Source organism: Lissotriton helveticus, chromosome 12 (genome assembly GCF_964261635.1).
Source record: "Lissotriton helveticus chromosome 12, aLisHel1.1, whole genome shotgun sequence".
Classification (NCBI taxonomy): Eukaryota; Metazoa; Chordata; class Amphibia; order Caudata; family Salamandridae; genus Lissotriton; species Lissotriton helveticus.
In genome coordinates, this window is record NC_136073.1 from 130,403,427 (window position 1) to 130,416,626 (window position 13,200).

Below are 13,200 nucleotides of genomic sequence, written 5' to 3' on the forward strand. Positions count from 1 at the left end.
TGCCGTGACTCGGATTCGAACCGAGGTTGCTGCAGCCACAACGCAGAGTACTAACCACTATACGATCACGGCGAGCTACTTGGGCTCAATAACATACAGTGACATGGAGAATTTATAATTCCGAACACTCAGGGAACTCCTGTGATAGGCTGAATGTGTTCATTGCTTCCTCATTCCTTATACAAAGGCTTTGTCTCCTCAGTGGTTGATAGGCTGAAACCGTTTCCTGGCCGCCTGCTTGTGAACTGCCAGGAGTCAAAGATCACACATACACTTGTGGGCCTGTGATGGGACACCAATGCAGAGAAACACACCTGGCGCAGATCTTCTATTCTGTCTAGTAGACCTGCATCTCCCCTGTACCTCCTCAAGCCATCTGTATGTGAAGCAAGAAAGAGTTAAGGAGCGGTCCATCTACACTTTTATAGGGAGGATGCTGCTGTGAGCTCCTCCCAGCTAATCACACAAACAGCAGTAAAGCAAGATAACTACACAGTTAGGGGGGACTGCATGGTTAGGTTTTTGAGGAATTATTTAAACTGACCTCAGTGACCCATGATCAGAGCTGTGGCTAATGACTGCGTGCCTAATTATGATGAAGCAAGCACCATGGCTCGTAGGGGCCCCACAACACGCTTTTCTTAGCTCATTGAATTAAAGTATAAACCTCTGCCATGTATGAGTGGTAAAGGCTTGTTAATTTGATTGCTTTTCCAATTCACGTCTGACAACAAGATGAAGGAACATTGGGGCATCAGAAGCTTTGGAAAGTAGCCACCAACCTCAGAGAAAGAGAGAAAGAGGGAAAAGGCAGTATGAGGTGTGGAAAAAACAGCAGCAGGTACAAGGAGCTCAAATGAGATTAATGGCGCCTAAATAGAGCACGTAAAGGAACAGTTACAAATCTCAGAAAAGGGAAAGAAAGACTAGGAAAAAAACACAGAATGAGCCTGTAGATAAAATTCTCTTCCTGGGACAGCAGGCTAAGAGAAATTACACAGGGAGCAGTTAAGCTTGTAACACGGGGAGAATAGAAAAGAAAATGCAGTTTTATGAAGTGTGTTTGCCTAATCCAGCAAGCACTTTTATTTTATTTTTCTATTTGCTTCTTGTATTGGTAAAGTAAGTTTCAAGTGCATGAATGGTATGACTGAGAGAGCCAGGGTATAATAATTTGAAGTGTTTGCACCAGCGCTAATGTAGGACGAGAGTTATAGCAAAGATATGAAAGGGGTAGCGATAATAAATATGTGAAAGGGCAATAGTGACACCAAAATAAGCCACCTATTTATAAAACTAACATGGAAGAAATTCTAAAGGTTAACTTCTGAAATTGTATCCGATGTAAAAATGTTTCTCGTTGTTGGCAGGATTTGTACCTGTGCGGGGAGACCCCAATGGAATTCTAGTCCATCGCCTTAACCACTCAGCCAAACTGACTGTAAGTTTTGTGCAAATAATCTGTATGAAAGTTTTCAAGGTGTCCCACAGCAAATTCCTGATATTCTGCAATGCACTTTTTAAAAATAATGTTTTTTTCAGCAGGCACATTCTCTCCTAAAAACAAAAATAAGGCTACATCTTATAATCATGTGTGTTTAAATAATTTGTCGTTAGATCGTTTAAATATTTTAAAGGATCTGTTTTTAATAGACATTTTACAAAAACAACTGGTACATTTGGTAATTATGTAAAAGAAAAACCCAACTGCCATGACATTGCCAACCACAATGCCGTGACTCAGATTCGAACCGAGGTTGCTGCGGCCACAACTCAGAGTACTAACCACTATACGATCATGGCGAGCTACTTGGGCTCAATAACATACAGTGACATGGAGAATTTATAATTCGGAACACTCAGGGAACTCCTGTGATAGGCTGAATGTGTTCATTGCTTCCTCATTCCTTATACAAAGGCTTTGTCTCCTCAGTGGTTGATAGGCTGAAACCGTTTCCTGGCCGCCTGCTTGTGAACTGCCAGGAGTCAAAAATCACACATACACTTGTGGGCCTGTGATGGGACAACAATGCAGAGAAACACACCTGGCGCAGATCTTCTATTCTGTCTATTAGACCTGCATCTCCCCTGTACCTCCTCAAGCCATCTGTATGTGAAGCAAGAAAAAGTTAAGGAGCGGTCCATCTACACTTTTATAGGGAGGATTCTGCCGTGAGCTCCTCCCAGCTAATCACACAAACAGCAGTAAAGCAAGATAACTACACAGTTAGGGGGGACTGCATGGTTAGGTTTTTGAGGAATTATTGAAACTGACCTCAGTGACCCATGATCAGAGCTGTGGCTAATGACTGCGTGCCTAATTATGATGAAGCAAGCACCATGGCTCGTAGGGGCCCCACAACACGCTTTTCTTAGCTCATTGAATTAAAGTATAAACCTCTGCCATGTATGAGTGGTAAAGGCTTGTTAATTTGGTTGCTTTTCCAATTCACGTCTGACAACAAGATGAAGGAACATTGGGGCATCAGAAGCTTTGGAAAGTAGCCACCAACCTCAGAGAAAGAGAGAAAGAGGGAAAAGGCAGTATGAGGTGTGGAGAAAACAGCAGCAGGTACAATGAGCTCAAATGAGATTAATGGCGCCTAAATAGAGCACGTAAAGGAACAGTTACAAATCTAAGAAAAGGAAAAGAAAGACTAGGAAAAAAACACAGAAAGAGCCTGTAGATACAATTCTCTTCCTGGGACAGCAGGCTAAGAAAAATTACACAGGGAGCAGTTAAGCTTGTAACACAGGGAGAATAGAAAAGAAAATGCAGTTTTATGAAGTGTGTTTGCCTAATCCAGCAAGCACTTTTGTTTTATTCTTCTATTTGCTTCTTTTAGTGATAAATGTTTTTTATTGAAGAAATCAACACGATACAGGTATCAACACACACGGGTGCTTGTCAATCAGGTCAGTAGAGCTAGGGTGCGAGTGCCTCAGAGGGTAGGGTATGCAGTATATAGAAATTGTAGTTATACACAGCAAGCCACCTACAACCCAACCGGGCCGCCGCGTTTCAAAAAAAAAAATGCAACGATAATGAGGGCAGCTCCAACTCCTGTCTTCAGCCCGCACCCTCTGATGGTGACCTAAAATATGGCTTATGCCGATCGCACAACCGTGCCATTGGTCAACACACTATAAAACTATCATCCCCCGTCCCTAGACCCCCCCAACCTGTCCCATCCCGTAACCAGTCCCCCCCTCGCCCAGAAACTCCAACCCCAACAAACCCAAACCCCAACCCCACTGCTCCCCCCTCCAACCCCCCTCCCCCCCCGGTGATCCATGGTCTCGTTCCGGCTAGTCATACTTCATCCCGTTCCCGATTTGAGGGCAGGCATGGCGTTCCCCTCCGTTGGGGCAATCTCAGTCAACCTTAGCAATCGAAGATACCTCGGACAGGTGACTTCCACAAACTCCGAGGACAGAAGAGCTAGAAACAGCTGCCAGAGTTCCGCGTACCTCGCCCCTTCCCCAGCTTTATACAGAGAAAGTCTTTCCATACCCAGGACTAGCCACAGGCGGTGGAGCCACCCTTGATATGTGGGGACGTGGGTCGTGCGCCAGTGGGTTACAATGTTCTGTAGGGCCGAGCCCAGAGCAATGGCTATCAAGCCCCCCCTTCGTGAGCGTAGGGGGTAGGTCAGTGCATTTGGGAGCCTTAGAATGACGTAGGATGGGAAACGCGGGATTTCAGTGTCAAAGTGTTTGTCCACATCATCCAGAACCTGACGCCAGTACCTCTGCAATAGGCTGCAGTCCCAAAGAATGTGCATGAGGGCTGTCCGCAGCCTCGCCAACACAGGGGGTCTTTGGTACTATCCATTTCATGTAGGCGTTCTGGGGTGTAGTACAAGTAGGTCACCACCTTCGTTCGAGTGTCCGTGAGCCCCATATGGTATGCCGAATGTCGAGCCCTGTAGTATATTATGAGTAAATGTCCTCCCCATCTCCCTCTCCCACCATGCTCTACTCGCGCTGTATGTGTGCTGGTGTTTGAGTGTGAGCATTTTATATAAGTCAGAGATTAGCTGCTTGTCCGACTTGCGGGTGATCAACCAATATTCGAAATTCGTCAGTCTCCGATCTGCGTCTGGTCTTACCGTCTTACCGAGGGCCCAATGCCTAACTTGAAAGTAATGGAGTCGTTCGGTCTCCGGGAGGCCAAAGTCCTGGCGTAGTTGCGGAAATGGAATTATCCCTTCCGGACAGTATATCTGGCAAAGGGAGCGACAGCCGGCCGACTTCCATCGTTCGACGGCCTTTCCGTCCAGCCCCGGTTGAAAGTCAGGGTTATCAAGAATGAGGGTGAGGGGAGAGGGGGCGGTTGTGAGACCGAGGTCCACTCCCACCCGATCCCAGATCTCCAGCGGGACTCGCGTAATGTGGGAGGCGTACAAGTTACGGGGCCTATGTATTTTGCGCATAAACGGGATCTCTTGTAATGTGCGCCCCGCTACTGCCTGGTCTTGAAATAACCAGTGTTTCCCGGACTCCCATTGGACCCACTCCGCCAAGAAGCGTAGTTGTGCCGCCTGGAAGTAAGCGGCAAAGTTCGGAATCCCGATCCCCCCTTGTTCTGGCGCGAGCATCGCTATTTGGGCTTTTAGGCGCGGTTTCCTTCCGTTCCAAACAAATTGGGAAAGATCAGACTGCACCAGCCTAATCCATCCTGTTGGGGGGCGAGAGGTATAGTGCGAAAAACATACAGAATCTGGGGTAGGACCATCATCTTGATCGCCGCAACCCTGCCCAACCAGGACAACGGGTAGTGTTTCCACTGCCCCAGCTCCTGCCGAACCTTCTGCCGGAGGCGGGTGTAGTTAACGTCCACTGTGGTCTGAAGGGAGGCCGCCAGGTTGATCCCCAGATAGGGAACCGTCTCCGTGGCCCATCGCAGAGGGAACCGGGCCTGCAGCGTGGCGCGTGTGTCTGCGGCAAGGGTTAGGTCAAGGGCCACCGATTTCGTCCAGTTGACCTGGAAGCCCGACACGCCTCCGAACCTGTCTAGGGCGGTCATGCAGGCAGGGAGAGAGCCCCGGGGGCCTGCAAGTGACAACAAGACGTCGTCAGCGTATAGATTGATGACGTGGACGTCTGCCCCGAATTTGATGCCTTTAATTTCCGGGTCAGTTCGGATGAGCTGTGCCAGCGGCTCCATATAGAGGGCGAACAGGAGAGGAGACAGCGTGCACCCCTGCCTGGTGCCTCTCTCAATCTGGAAACGCGGGGAGGACAAGCCATTGACTCTAACGGAGGCCGAGGGAAATTTGTAGCAATTAAGTACTATGGCCCGCAATTTGGGACCCATTCCCGCTTTTAGAAGGACCTTCTCGAGATATGGCCAATGGACCCTATCAAAGGCCTTCTCTGCGTCGATGGCTAGCATCATATATTCGCCCTGCGTACGGGACGCCTTCTCAATGAGATGGAGGGCCCGCTTGGTGTTGTCAGAAGTCTGGCGCTCGGGGATGAAGCCAGACTGATCCGGCTGAATAAGGCCTCCCATGTAGGGGCACAACCTAGAAGCGAGGACGCTTGTGTATAATTTGAGATCGACGCTTAAAAGGGAAATGGGCCGGTAAGCCCCACAGTCAGTCGGATCTTTGTCTGGCTTGGGTATGACCGCGATGGCTGCTTCGAGCAAGTCCCGTGAGATCGCCCCGTCCTCTGCGAATGATGTAAAGAGTCTGGCCAAGAGGGGTGCGAGTTGAATACAAAAGGTCTTGTAGAAGCACGCCGGGAAGCCATCCGGCCCCGGCGCCTTCCCGAGTTTGAGCCGAGAGATTGCCGAGATAACATCCTCCGGGCGGATGTCTCTCTCCAAATTATCCACCTGTTCCTGGGTCAGGGCTGGCAACGGTACCTCCTCGAGAAAGGCCAATTCTGCCTCTGGGTTAGGCGGATCCGCCTCATAGAGAGTGGCATAGAAGTCACTGAAAGCCTCCGCGATTGCACGGTCACCGGTGACTCTGGTGCCATCGGGCCCCTTCAGTTCCTTAACCTCACGTTTCTGGGCTACCGTACGTAATTTGTGTGCCAGGAGACACCCACATCTATCCCCTTCAGTGTAGTAGGCATGTTTCAGCCGTAAAGCTGCGTACTCCGCCCTGTCAATGTCAAGTGCAGCCAGTTGTTGACGGGCAGTCCGTAATTGTCTCCAAATTCTCGGAGCTCCCGTCCTTCTGTGAATTTGCTCAAGCTCTCTGGTCTTTTGGGTGAGTTCGTCCCGTTTGACCTGGCGCTCCTTATTTTCCGCGGAGGAAAGCGAGATAAATTCACCTCTCAGCACAGCCTTGAGAGCAGCCCACTGCGTTGTAAGCGTCGTATCCTCGTTATTGTTGTGGGACAGATAGTCCTTTATGGCGGCCTGGATTCTAGTAACTACGTCTTTCCTATAAAGCAAGGAGTCCCGGAGTCTCCACACCCTGCCTAAACGTGGCTCTCGTGGCCCTGTCAGGGTGACCGTGACCGGCGCGTGATCAGATAGCGACGCTGTTCTGATTTCTGCATTAGTGACAAGTGGGCGAGCCGCAGTGGAGACAAGCAGGTAATCTAGACGCGCATAGGTCCTACGCGCTGCTGAGAAGTGCGTGAAGTCTGTTTCGCCAGGATGAAGCTCGCGCCATGCATCCACAAGCCCAAGATCCCTCAAGCGAGCCAAACCTGACGGAGACAAGGCGCCCACCTGGCTAACGCGCTGACAGGAGCGATCTAGCAAGTTGTCTAGGACCAAGTTCAAATCACCCCCCAGCAAAATGTGACGGTCTACCATGTCAGTCGCCTCTGTAAGCGCGGAGTGTATGAACTTTTCTTGGCCTTCATTTGGACCGTAAATCGAACCAATCGTGTAGTTTAGGTTTCCTAACGCAAACCTGTAAACCACCAACCGGCCTTTAATTTCTGCCATCTTACCCAAAAACGTACCCCTGAATGTGTGTGCCACCAGGATTGCTACTCCGGCCTTTTTCTCTGTGCAGGAGGAGAAAAATTGCAGTGGAAATTTGTTAGAATGGAAGCGGTGGCAGTCCCTAGCTAGGAGGTGTGTCTCTTGCAATAGGCAGATGTCAGCCTTGGAACGCTCTAGAAGCAAGAGTACCGCCTTACGTTTCACTGGATTGTTCAAACCTCTCACATTGAGAGTGAGTACAACCAAGTCACCCATTGTTGTTCAACGAAGTAGTGACTAGTAGCATATCATCAGTCCGGCGCCCCAAACCCGCACTCGCAGACCCACCCACCTCCCAGCATTGCCGCACTTTCCACCCCTGCTGCCTCATCTCTTCATTCAGCCCGTCGACCATGAACCACGAGTCCCCCCCTCCCCTTCGCCCAACCCCAAAGAACTCACCCAACCCCCAAGGATCCACCCCCCTCCCCCCCAACTGCCAACTATCATCGAGTGTCCAAAAGAAAGTCATAGTCTCTCATCCAGGGATGAAAAGTAGTAAAAGGAAATAAAGTAAGGTAGTCTTACAGGATTGTCCGGGAGCCTCTCTCCCGCCAACGGCCAGAAGGCCAGAGCGGACAAGTGAATCAGACGATGTCCTGAGGCGGTCATCCCGTGGGGCCCGAACTACCATCTGTGGCCACTGCGTCCACCGCGGCACGCTGACCCGCTGCAATTTCCGTCGCCGGAGGTTTCTTGACTCGTCTCCTGCGTCGCTGTTGGCTCCATTGTGGCCTCATCCACTCGGTCTGCGGCATGGGCCCCTGGGCCTCCGTATCCTCTGTCGGTGTCTCGATGCCAATCAGAGAGCAAGCTTCAGCCACCGATCAGAGTTGGTGTCGCTTATTGTCCAGTCTGAAGATTAGACGGAAGGGGTGGCCCCAACTGTACAGAATACCCTTCTGCTGTAGGAAGGAGGTAACCGGCTTGAAGAGCCGGCGTTTGTGCAGCGTAAGCGCCGCCAAGTCCTGAAACAGCAATGGCGACGTGCCCTGAAATGCTATCGGATGTGACTGGCGCGCTTTCTGAAGAATTTCCTCCTTAGTGCGGTAATCCTGGACACACACCAGGATGTCGGGCGGTGGGGCCATTGCCGCACGGGGCGGGCCAGTCCTGTGGGCCCTGTCAGGCTGCAGGGGTGAGTCTAATGGCCTCCCCAGCACGTGGTTGAAGAGTTCCTTGGCATAGCGAAATACATCTTGAGTAGCGTCAGATGTGGCCACATTGCGCATGCGTATGTTATGCCGCCTAGAGCGGTTTTCCAGGTCTTCCAGGTGAAGCTGCAGATCCACCTGTTGATCGTGTAGGCGAATGATCTCCTGTTGCTGAGTTGAGAGTTCCATTTCCCGCTCGTCGCCCTTGGTCTCCAAGTCCGCCACCCGTTCGCCTATGCCGTCCATTTCGCGTCGCACCTCTCGAATCTCACTGGAGAACTCAGTCTTAAGGGTTTGGATGTCGTCTCTCAGGGTGGCAAAGAGGGACTCCAGGAAGGCCTTCGTAATGGGTTCCGCACCCTCCTCCAGGGCCTGTTCCGCCTTCTTCGGTGCGAGGGCCGTGGCATCCTTCAGCTGATGGGAGTGCGATTTAGAAAACATCTCCTTCACTGTCTTGCCTCGGGGCGGCCTACTCGTGGACATTCCTCCGTTGCGGGGGCCCAGGCGCCCCTTCCTCCGCGGCCCCCTGTCTGGTCGCTGTTCACTAGTCGCGGCGAGCTTGCCACCAACCGTTGGGCCCCCCGCCGGCTATTCTCTCTCAAAGACCCCTCCTCAAATCGTGGCGCAGGATCGTGGCACGTCTTTCCCGTCTCCCGCTCGGCTCCCAGCGGCAAGCCAGACGTAGAGCTCAAGCTGTGGGATCAGGACCCTCGAAGAAGAAGAAAGTTCGGGCCGCCTGGGAAGCTGGGTGCCGCTTTTATCCGCCGAGGGTCAGGGGCCGCTGGTTCAATGACATGTGCCCCCAGGGCGGTGCCTAGGGCCAAACAGCTCCAGGTGAGGGCCCCTGACGCGCTCAACAGGCTTCCCCAATGAAGATCCTCGGGAGGCTCCGCTCGGTGCACAGGGAGGCAGGGAATGCCCCGGGACTGGGGCCCTCATGGGGGCCCAAACAGTTCAATATAGGCAGGGCCCAGCAGACCCCGGGCCGAAATGCCCGCGGGGAGGCTCGCTGCCCCACACACCCCCACACTGCTCCAGGGCCGCCTCGGCACCCCCCGCCTGTCGTGCGCTGGGGCCGCGCTCACCTCCGTGGTCCTTGCGTGCTGCCGCTGCCGTCCTCCGCTGTCTGCAGGGCTGTCGCACTCGTCCTGTCGCCAGGGCAGTTTCTCCCCCTCATCCGTTCCCCCGGCAGCACCCGCAGGAGGCTCCGCACCTGGAACAGTAGCTTGCGGATGGGCCCCGTCTCAGGCCCGGCTGGGTACCTCCGCTCGGCTGCGCCTTCCGTTGTACTTCGGCCTCGCTTTCAGGACGGAGGGGGGGATGGGCTCTCCACTCGTCCGGGCCGTTGTTCCGTGGCGCTTCCGTCCACGGCGCCCCACGAAGCTGCTTGCTGCTCCGCTCCGGTGCTAGAACGGCTCCGGCAGCCCATACCAGTGAGTTCGGTCAGAAAAGGTGCCGGAACCGGTGCCTAATTCAGGCCGTTGGCAGGAGCTGTAGCGAGACGCGTCCGCTCACTCCGCCATCTTGGCCACGCCTATTTGCTTCTTTTATTGGTAAAGTAAGTTTCAAGTGCATGAATGGTATGACTGAGAGAGCCAGGGTATAATAATTTGAAGTGTTTGCACCAGCGCTAACGTAGGACGAGAGTTATAGCAAAGATATGAAAGGGGGAGCGATAATAAATATGTGAAAGGGCAATAGTGACACCAAAATAAGCCACCTATTTATAAAACTGACATGGAAGAAATTCTAAAGGTTAACTTCTGAAATTGTAGCCGATGTTAAAATGCTTCTCGTTTTTGGCAGGATTCGAACCTGCGCGGGGAGACCCCAATGGATTTCTACTCCATCGCCTTAACCACTCGGCCACATCAACTGACTGTAAGTTTTGTGCAAATAATCTGTATGAAAGTTTTCAAGGTGTCCCACAGCAAATTCCTGGTATTCTGCAATGCACTTTTTAAAAATAATGTTTTTTTCAGCAGGCACATTCTCTCCTAAAAACAAAAATTGCATGAGTATATCTCTAGTTTGGAAAAGGATAGGCTTTAATGCATACTCTCATGTGGCACTCAAGTTTTTGGGACCCTATTGCACTCTGTTTTCGTGCTGCTTTTAGTCTATGGCCCATATTACAGAAGTCTACCATCTTTGAGTATTTGAGGCTCCTTTGTAAGTGCTTTATCTTTTTTACTTGAAGAGCTATATAATAAAGGGGTCAGGGAAAGATTGCATTTATGGAAGATAAAAGAAGGCACACTTGTCTCACCAAATGCCGTAGAGAAACCTGATGTTTTACTCATGTTATCCTTAGTTTGTTTTTGTTAGACCTTGCATTCTTAAGGTGGCCTCAACCCTACCCTATTGCTTTTCACCTATGCATTTTGCTGTATCTTTTTGTTGGCCTTAGGACTCTGATCACTTTATCGCTACTAATCAGTGCTGAAGTGCACGTGCTTCTTCCCTAATCATGTGTGTAATTGGAGTATACCTGACTGACAGATTTAATTTACTTGAAAGCCCCTTGTAAAGTGGTATACCATATACCCAGGGACTGATTGTGCCGCCCAAAGAAGTAGCATTTCAAACCTGTCTCAAGCCTGCTACTGCAGTGCCTGTGCTGCAGTGTACTGCCACTTCGACTTGCCATTTAAAACTACTTGCCAAGCCTTAAACTCCAATGTTATTACATATAATTAACCCCTAAGGTAGGCCCTAGGTAGTCCTAGGGGCATCATGCTATGTAAGTAAAAGGTAAGACATGTACTGTAGTAGTTTGCATGTCCTGGTAGTACCAAACAGTCTATTACATTTTTCACTGCAGTGAGGTCTGCCCCTCTCATAGGTTAGCATTGGGTATTCCCTTATACTTTTTGGGGGGTAATTCCATATCAGAGAGGAGAAGCTTTATTTATTTATTGATAAATCCTATTTACTGGTGAGGTTGGATTTAATTTTACTATTTTATAAATGCCATTTTTAGAGAGTGAGCATTTCTCTGCACTTACTGCTCTATTTGCCTGAAAACCTGTCTCCAATTGACGTCTGGATAGGGCTGCGAGACAGCTACATTTGTGCATTCCCTCTAGACAGCCACAACACAGGTCACTCAACTGCAACTGCATTCTGATTGGCATGGGGGAGAGCTCCATTCCCCCCACCGCAAATAGGTTCAAGAACGATAATTTATGTCAGTAGGTACAATATAGCTACATCTTATAATCATGTGTGTTTAAATAATTTGTCGTTAGATCGTTTAAATATTTTAAAGGATCTGTTTTTAATAGACATTTTACAAAAACAACTGGTACATTTGGTAATTCTGTAAAAGAAAAACCCAACTGCCGTGACATTGCCAACCACAATGCCGTGACTCGGATTCGACCGAGGTTGCTGCGGTCACAACGCAGAGTACTAACCAATTTACGATCACGGCAAGCTACTTGGGCTCAATAACATACAGTGACATGGAGAATTTATAATTCGGAACACTCAGGGAAGGATGTATGACGTTACAACGCATACTTTTACCACGCCTACCTTTACCACGCAATTTTTACAATGCAGGATCCATTACAACGAAGTACCATTACAACGCATGTATTTACAACGCAGATACCTTTACAACGCATACCATTACAACGTAAGTATTAGTAAGTATATAATATTTTTTGAAATGTAAATTAATTAAAATTAATTTAATTTAATTTAATTTAATTTATTTAATTTAATTTAATTTATTTTAATTAATTTAATTTAATTTAATATATTTAATGTAATTTAATGTAATTTAATTAAATTAATTTAATTTAATTTAATTTAATTAATTTAATTTAATGTCATTTAATTTAATTAATTTAATTTAATTAAATTAATTTAATTTAATTTAATTTAATTTAATTTAATGTAATTTAATATAATCAATTTATTTTAATTGAATTTAATTAATTTAATGTAATTTAATGTAATTTAATTAAATTAATTTAATTTAATTTAATTTAATTAATTTAATTTAATGTAATTTAATTTAATTAATTTAATTTATTGTAAATTAATTTAATTAATGTAATTTAATTTATTTTATTTTAATTAATTTGATTTAATTTAATTTAATTATTTAATTTAATTTAATTTAATTAATTTATTTTTATTTAATTTAATTTAATTATTTAATTTAATTTAATTTGTCCTGTACCCCTTTACCCCAAAAAACAAAAACTGACCCTGAACCCTAAAAATACCCCTTTACCCAAAAACTGAAAACTGACCCTGAACCCTAAAAATACCCCTTTACCCAAAAACTGAAAACTGACCCTGAACCCTAAAAATACCCCTTTACCCAAAAACTGAAAACTGACCCTGAACCCTAAAAATACCCCTTTACCCAAAAACTGAAAACTGACCCTGAACCCTAAAAATACCCCTTTACCCAAAAACTGAAAACTGACCCTGAACCCTAAAAATACCCCTTTACCCCAAAAACTGAAAACTGACCCTGAACCCTAAAAATACCCCTTTACCCAAACACCCAAAACTGACCCTGAACCCTAAAAATACCCCTTTACCCAAAAACCCAAAACTGACCCTAAACCCTAAAAATACCCCTTTACCCCAAAAACTGAAAACTGACCCTGAACCCTAAAAATACCCCTTTACCCAAAAACCCCAAACTGACCCTGAACCCTAAAAATACCCCTTTACCCAAAAACCCAAAACTGACCCTAAACCCTAAAAATACCCCTTTACCCCAAAACCCAAACTTATAATATTTTTGATAAAATTATATACTTAGCAATACTTACGTTGTACTGGTATGCGTGGTAAAAGTATCTGCGTTGTAAATACATGCGTTGTAATGGTACTTCGTTGTAATGGATCCTGCGTTGTAAAAATTGCGTGGTAAAGGTAGGTTGTGGTAAAAGTCGCGTGGTAAAGGTTGTATACCCTCAGGGAACTCCTGTGATGGGCTGAATGTGTTCATTGCTTCCTCATTCCTTATACAAAGGCTTTGTCTCCTTAGTGGTTAATAGGCTGAAACCATTTCCTGGCCGCCTGCTTGTGAACTGCCAGGAGTCAAAGATCACATAT

At 47.7% G+C, this 13,200-nt stretch overlaps 2 non-coding genes across 2 annotated transcripts; both read right to left on the bottom strand.

Annotated features, from left to right (window-relative positions):
* TRNAH-GUG (transfer RNA histidin (anticodon GUG)) lies at nt 1-72 on the bottom strand. Its single transcript has one exon. It is a non-coding gene; the product is annotated as a tRNA-His (tRNA).
* Nucleotides 73-9,906: 9,834 nt separating this feature from the next.
* On the bottom strand, nt 9,907-9,985 carry TRNAS-AGA (transfer RNA serine (anticodon AGA)). The gene has a single exon. It is a non-coding gene; the product is annotated as a tRNA-Ser (tRNA).
* Between the last annotated feature and the right edge of the window lie 3,215 nt (nt 9,986-13,200).